Source organism: Arachis ipaensis, chromosome B05 (genome assembly GCF_000816755.2).
Source record: "Arachis ipaensis cultivar K30076 chromosome B05, Araip1.1, whole genome shotgun sequence".
NCBI classification, from domain to species: domain Eukaryota; kingdom Viridiplantae; phylum Streptophyta; class Magnoliopsida; order Fabales; family Fabaceae; genus Arachis; species Arachis ipaensis.
The window spans coordinates 145,977,419-145,985,590 of record NC_029789.2 but is presented as its reverse complement, the minus strand read 5'-3'; the positions used below and the strand labels follow the sequence as shown (position 1 = coordinate 145,985,590).

The 8,172-nt window shown below is 29.1% G+C and overlaps 1 pseudogene; it reads left to right on the top strand.

Moving 5' to 3' along the window:
* The window catches only part of LOC107641496, a 10,064-nt pseudogene extending 1,956 nt beyond the window's left edge, over window positions 1–8,108 (top strand).

Below are 8,172 nucleotides of genomic sequence, written 5' to 3'. Positions count from 1 at the left end.
CTGAAACTTTTTGTTAATTTATATAAAGATCATTCTAATTTATTAAATAGTATACTTAATTAAAGGGAAAAATTCAATTGTATTATTCAACATGTTGTTTGCCTCTCATGTAGTTAATCCGATCCATATTAATATTTTAATTATAGGACTGAAGACTTTTCTTCACCCAATAAGAAGATAATCAATCTATGAATATATGTTCTTATATATTGAATAAATACCTCTTTGGAAAGTTACTTAAAGGTTTGAATCCCTAAATCAAAAGGATCAAGGATTTAATTAAAAGTAGGAATATCTGGTGGCGGCTATGCCACTATTGAATTTCACAGTAACATGAAAAATAAATTCCAAAACAATTATATGTATGGAGTATTGACTAATAGTTACAGAAATTTAGCATATTAGCATATTGAATTGTTAATAAAGTGTGACAATTCTGACTATCGAAATTATTTTGGACTTTGTCCTGTTGTCTAAGTAAGATGTGAATCAGACTTACGCAATCAAAACTAATCCTTAATTAATATTGAATACTAATACTTCTCGTGAACTTAAATTTCGAAGTCCTTTCAAAGGAATTAAATCAAACTAAATCATATAGTCGATAACTAATCAACTTATTTATCCACTTAAAATGTTAGAAATTCGAATTTTATCTTATATCAGTCAATTTGAAGGTTAGTACAGTAAATCCCAAACTATAACCCAAAGTTTATTAGGGCCCAATAATATGTCATCCAATTTTATTTTAATTCAGTGTTGTGTGTATGTCCAAATACGATATGATGATCTGCAATACAGTATTAAAATCAGTTTAAAACGAGTAAGGACAATTATATGGTCCACTTATAATTAGCAACCTAATTACATTAATTAGATAAATTTTTGAAAGGACAATTATAAGCGTGTGTTTGGTTTAGTTTTTATAAACTGAAATTAAGTTTAATTTGACTATACTAAAATTGATTTTGATTAAAATTGAATTTATTTTAACGTGATTTATATTTAGATATTTTGATTCAAAAGTAATTATAGTTGATAAAATATTATCTGGATAACAAAGATTAAAATCATTTTTAGATATGAAATTATAAAAGGATAAAAATTATTATACATAATATTAAATATATATACACATTATTGATAATGTCTAATAATTATAAACTATAATAATAAAAAGTAAATAAATTTATAAAATTAAACAAAAATAATAATAAAATGCATAAAATAAAATAAAAATAAAAGATGAAAAAGGATAGTTGAGAAATAAAATGAAGATGATTGACCTTGTATGCAGAAAAGATGAAGAAGGATAATTAAAAAATAAAATAAAAATGACTTAAGAAGGTGAAGATAGATGGGTAGTTGGGAGAATAAATTTTTACAATTAATTCTCAACGGTAAGAATTGAAAACAAAAGCTACAAAATATTATTTCAAGTAAACGTTTGAGAGTAAAAAATCATGTTAAAAAAAATCATCCAAATAAATTTAGTCCAATATTTAAAACTTTTAAATATACATTCATGAACGCTAAATCAAACATACACTAATTATCTAGGCATCTAGAGATGGTTGGATGCACTATTATTATTTTTGTTTGGAATAAAGTTAACAAGATCCTCAATTATTATTATTATTATTATTATTATTATTATTAAAGAACAATTATTTTTTAACATATAATAATAAAAAAAGCATATATTAAAGGCTAATTATCATAATATTTTTTCTTTTTGGTCGTCAGTGAAATTTTGCCCCAACTAATGTGTGTCGCATTTCTAACTCTGGTGGCCTGGGTGAATCTCCCAATGAGAATAAGTGCATATGCTAGGCTTTGAATTCAAAACTTAGTTTAAACAAATTCGAACCATTTAACACTCAAACCAACCCGTTGGTGTTAATTATCATAATATAATCTCGGTTTAAAAACAAAAGCCAATGAGGTGCATGCATGTTTCTTGTTCCGTTTGTGGCATTGTCATTGAAGGATGAAGAGAATGACAGTTCCATATATCAAATTAATGGTCGCATTATATTTCATCTGAAAATTTGGTATATGTCCATTTCTTTTCCTTTATTTATTTATTTGAGATGTTAATTATACATCTTTCTGTACCTTAAGCTGATTTCACACATATGCATTTCTTTCTAGAGCATTTTTCTCAATCAATCTCCTTATTCTCTTCACATTCACCTAACACATAATAAAAAATTAACCATCAATTGATTCGTGTGTCATTTAATTTGCATGCATATCACGATCGATCAATCAAAGCTTCTTGACCAAAAGCTTAAAAAGGAAGTTTTATTTATAATTAACACTCCTAAGGTTAGCTCTCTAGCTATGATATAAAAATATGATGATATAAGTCAATTATTGCAGTTATATAATGTCAATAAATTAATTAAATTTCAGAATTTGACATGGACATTGATCCAGCCGGCATGTTTTAAGAGATACTTAAATTGTTTTCTGTTACAATCGAAATATTATATTAAATTAAAGATCCGTCAAGTCACTATAAAGATGAGGTGATGTGTTTACGTTTTACTTAATATTAGCTAATATGAAAATATGATAATAATAAAAATATATTTAAATTTTATTATTGATAAAAATATTTTTAAAATGTGATAAAAAAAAATATACATCTGTATATTAAGAGTCTGAGCATTCTACATTAATATAAAGGAAAAGTATGAGGAGCCAATGGAATATTTATACAATATGTACAATGGAAGTTTAGAGAGTATTAGAGATATAATCATTAGTGTTACCTTTTCCTATCAGCTGAAACTTTTGGGATGAGTGGTATCATACATGGTATTAGTTTAAATTTTTGGGAAGATGTTTATTATCGTTAGTACTCATATCACGTTTTTCTATTAATAAAGTAGGAGGTTTTTTTTTATGATTGGATAGTTTTTACATTTTTAAAATTATTTAAAATTATTTTTATTGATAACAAAATTTAAAGATCTTTTTATCAATACAGAGATAATTTGAGTATATATTTTTTGGTTTATCCACATGATTGTAGAGTTGCGTGATGCAATGGATGAAAGGTTCATATATTATAATCTAATCTACATCTATCATGCATATTGTTATGACGTTTTATAAAATATTGGTGTGGACTGTGGTATGTATCTGTAATTATATACAATAGGAGATAAATGAAGATGATAATAATAATATGGATTATTTGTCTGCATATGCATATATATAGTGACCTTAGCTAAGTTTGAGAGGATCATATATAGTACAGTCTACGGTGCACTTCATCAGGAAGCTGGAATGCCTTCAATTTGCAATGGTGACTTGTTCTACTGAAATGATATGATTATGATCATTAGCATTATTATTATTGGACCCATGCTCTTTTTGCTGGATCACAATTCTTTTATAATATTTTAAAATAATACAAACTAATCATTTTAAAAATATTTTAATTGCGAAATGCATATGATATACTCTATAACAATTAGCTATCACCATTTATCACTATAGCTGATGAATAGATGATAGATGAAAATGGTCTATAACAAATCACCAATTCAACAAGTTGTCTCTAGAGTTTAAGAATTGAAAACAATATTTTCAAATATTATCTTAGAGGGAAAAACCTTTATATCTCAAAGTTAATAATTAGAAATTACTTTGTCCTTTATTTTTAGTCAGACTTCATGTACATGTTTTGAAGATATTTGAAAACATACAGGTATTTATTCTTACGTGCATAATAGCTGTTTGATCCAAGAAGATATTGCAATAGTAAAATTTAAGGACAGCAATACAACTTCTTACGAATATCTATCTCATTCGTAAAATAAACAGAATGAGACGGGATCAAAAAGTGCTGAAATTTGCTTTTATATATCCGTCCCGTTACCATCTCTAGGGAAAAAAATTTGTCTTCCTTTGGCCAAAAAACAAATAAACCAATTTAGATGGGATATGCTCCCAACCAAAAAGAAAGATGGGCTATGCCAAATTTTTGAAGTTAATGAACACTACAACGGACATATTAGTTTAATCCCATATATCATATAAATGGGATTAATATCTTTTTAAATTATTTAGGCAAAACAATTTAAATAAGCTCTTTTAAAAAAAGACTTAAAGTATAAGGATTTTTATTAATAGCAGCTTATAAATAAGTTATTTTGTATTTGAATTTTTAATTATAGAAGTACTTATTTTAAAGTTGTAGCGTTTGGATAAATAACTCAAAAAATATCATTTTTTTTATGAATATTAAAACAACGATGATAAAAAATACTTTTTAATATTGAATGTTGATTTTCTATAATCTAATCACTAAAATTACAATTGTTTAGGCAATTACTTTTTTATTTGCTTTCTTATTAGTTCTATTTTTTAGGTAGAAACTGGTTCTTCTACTTCATCTTCACTCATAATGGTATTTTTGTACGTGGTAAATAGTAATAAAATTTTAATTCACAATAATCTTGATGGCAATGCCAAAGAAATTATTGTGTAGTTACTGTTTGCTATTTTATTGTGTATGATATGGTAGATAAAAATAAAAAATAAATGTGAAATGTGTGTCAATGTATATTTTGTTGCTGTTTTTTTATTTTTTCTACTTCTATTAGATTTTTCTCTTCTTTTATTGGGGTCAAGAACTTGCTATAACTAACTATAAAAATAATAGCAGCTATATAAAAATAAAATCACATGGAAAAAAATAAAATTAAAACTGAGATTTTATACCACACACAATGTTAAATACAAATTTAATAATAAAAATAGAGTGGTAAAATGATAAAAAAAAAAACCTAGAAGGAATATATGCAATAGATGGTTCAGATGGAACGTTATTTTAAAACGGTGGTGGAGGGTCAATATTTTCAGCAGATAAATCATTAGGTGAAAATGATGATGGAAGGCCAATGCTTCTAGCATATGGAACCTTGGGTGAAAATGGTGGTGGGGGCCAGTATTTTCAGAATTTTTTTACAGAGCCAAGAATGAAAATAGATTTTTTTGTTTTGAGGTCATTTTGTTTTACGGAAATGATAGAATGACTTATGGAGGAGGATAAGTCATATATTTCTACTTTTTCGAAAAGCTATGAATTAATTTTTGGAAGGTTAAAAATTGTTTTTAAAATAATACCAAACACATGTACTGTAACTTTTCATAATTCAAAAGTCAGAAAAAGTAGCTTCTGTTACTTCCCAAACCGGCTCTTAATACTTCTGAATTTGTAATCAATTCAATTTGCTAGTAGAAAGTATTAGGTGGAGTTTTTTTTGTCAAATGGATTGGACAACTCCCAATTTTAAGTACCACAACACATTCACACAACACTAAAGAGCTCATATTCAACACTTGGCACATTTGGCAAGGTTCAAATCGGGTGCAGAGACATGATTTTACCAATTGAGCTAGGCTTCAGCTGCAAGTGGAGTTAAGTTTGTACTGGTTTTTATCATTCTGGGCTTTCTTGGTCTGTCCTGGTTTTTCTCCCGGTGCGGGTTGGCTTTGTCCAACCCAAACCATGACAAAAAAAAAATCATTCAGCACTTAATAGTTAAATGTTAATAGTGAGTGAATGTGTGTAGTGGAAGGGAAAAAAAAAATAATTTAGCCTACTAATACTATAGGTTCATCGCGAATTTGTTCACTTGAATCCTATCTAAAGTTGTTTAAGGAGTCCTCTTAGACCCTGTCTAAGAATCTGTGATAAGTATGAATGTTTAAAAAAGTTACTATTATTAACATTACTTCATATAGCTTGGTTATATTATCCAACAAAAAAAAATATAGTTTAGAAGAGGGACAAAAGATTATTCATTATGATTCCATGCTATATTATGGCATTATCACCTCCCATGTTCTCAAACATAATGAAAAATTTATATGCCAAAGAACTTGGAGCAGACGTGTGGATGACATTATATTTTGCTTTTCAAAGGAAACAATCATTAACTTGTGGATATAATATTATCATGACAAGGGTTAAAAACCTGAAATGCCATTGCATCTTGTATGACCTATGTAGGCTGGATACTACAAAATATAATGTCAAGATTTTTCTACAATTAGCTGAAGTTCATTTAAAATAATATTCAAAATTAATTAACCTCTCAATTCATAGGACTTTTTTAAGCATATAACTCTTATTTATATATGTGTGTGTTATCATTTATACCAAGAATAGTCTAATTACAATTATGAATCACTACCACTCTTTCTATGGGCATTCCTAACCTTTTCTTCTTCTTCAATCTTCATACTCAATGGGATTTATAATTTAAGCATGAAAGTAACAACGAAACAGAGACACACACACAACACACTAGTGAGATAGCCTCTGTTGTGTGCTGCGTGTAATTGCGTTGCTAGTGAGGTAGCCCACATCGGGCTGGAGCGAACAAGAACCACAGCCTTTGATATAAAAAGAGCATGGCTATACTGAACAACTCATACCTTTCTCGGCCTTTTGGCTAAGATCAAGTGTAGTATCTGTTCTTATCAGTTTAATATCTGATATGTGGGCCATTGGCTCACGCGATATTAAATTTATTTTTTGAGGGCGAGTGGCCAACACAGTAGCTTGCTACTGGGCCTCTCAGGCGTCGCCCATGCGTTGCACTATTGCAAGGGCCTGGCGCACCTCACCAAGTCCAGTTTAAATATTTGGTTGTGTTGTTCAAGATATGGGTAAAATGGTTTCATGGTAAAAACTGCTTATTTGGAAGATCCTTCATTTTTACTGACCAAAAAAAAAAAAAGAAGATCCTTCATTTTTCAGGGGAATAGAGGTGGCATAGACCATTTTGTTTTATACTCAAAAATAAAAATATATTGATGCAATCCCTTAACTTTGGCTACTGATCGCACAAAGGAAGGACCCCAAGTGAAGAAGATAAAAGATTCGCCGCCTCTTGTTCTTTTATTGGCCTCAAAAGATTTTGGATTTTTTTAAAAAAAAATTACGCTGTTATAGACACACTAGGAGCTGTAAAATGAACTCCTTAAAAGTGCACCAATTCCATGCAAATTTTACAACCTTAGAAGAGGAAGAAGAAGCAGAAGCATTATATTTTCTTCTTCTACATCCTCCACTACAAGCACAACCACCATTAAGCCCTCAAAAGGTGAGTCTTACACTGTTAGTTTCAAGACACAAAGGGCGTGCAAGCTTGGCATTTCAAGGTATCCTGATTTTGAATATGATCCACAAGGTGGAGTGGAACTGGTTCTGTTGCAAAGGTCGCCACAGATAACATTAATGAGCTTTTTGTTTCATTTGACCTTGAAACACTATATTCCACCACTAAGTAGTTTTACAACCAAGTTTCTGGGGTTGCCACTGCCCCATTCTCGAAGATTGATATAGTGCCAGAAGCATTCCAAAGAACTATTAATCAAGAATCTGGCAAGGTAACCAATTTAATTTTATAGAATATTACAATCTTTGAACTCTACAGCAAAATGATTCTTACATCAACAGTGGGAATTGAGCTTAAATTATTACAATCATCTTTGTAATAAGCTAGATTGATTTTGAATTCAAGGCCAAGTTCTTGTTTTCTGCTGGGAGTATCTATAAGGCTCCACCACTAATGGTGAAAACAGTGTTGACATCTAAAGAATCAAAGGATGACAAAAAAATAGAAGAGGGAAGAGATTGGAATTGAGGAAAATTGCAGTCTGGTTGGTGTGGCAAAAGTTGATCTAATTGATGATTTTTTCATGAATTCCTTCTTTGCCCTTTCAACTGAGTGCCTTGCTGACCTCAATAATCTCAATTTCTGCCTCATCTTAAAGAAGAGATCATCATCACATTTTGGACATTGTTAAAACCTATTTTAATTCATTTCGCAATCCAAGTTGAAAACATTGAGTAAAGGCTTTAGTGAATACACAAGTTAAATTTGAATTAATTTATTCATTCTAGAGCTTACTGTTCTCTATCACATTTCATGTATAGCAACAAGCCAACAATGCTGAAGCCTATTATAATGCATTACAATATAATAGACCACAATTTATTTGTATATTTTTTATTACAAAATCGTAACTGTATAGTTGCTAGTGTATTGTGGTAAATTATGGATTTTTACTTTGTAGTTATATTTGTATTTGTTTTCCATGTTAATTTTTTTTATTGTTCACGCTTATGGATTCACATTC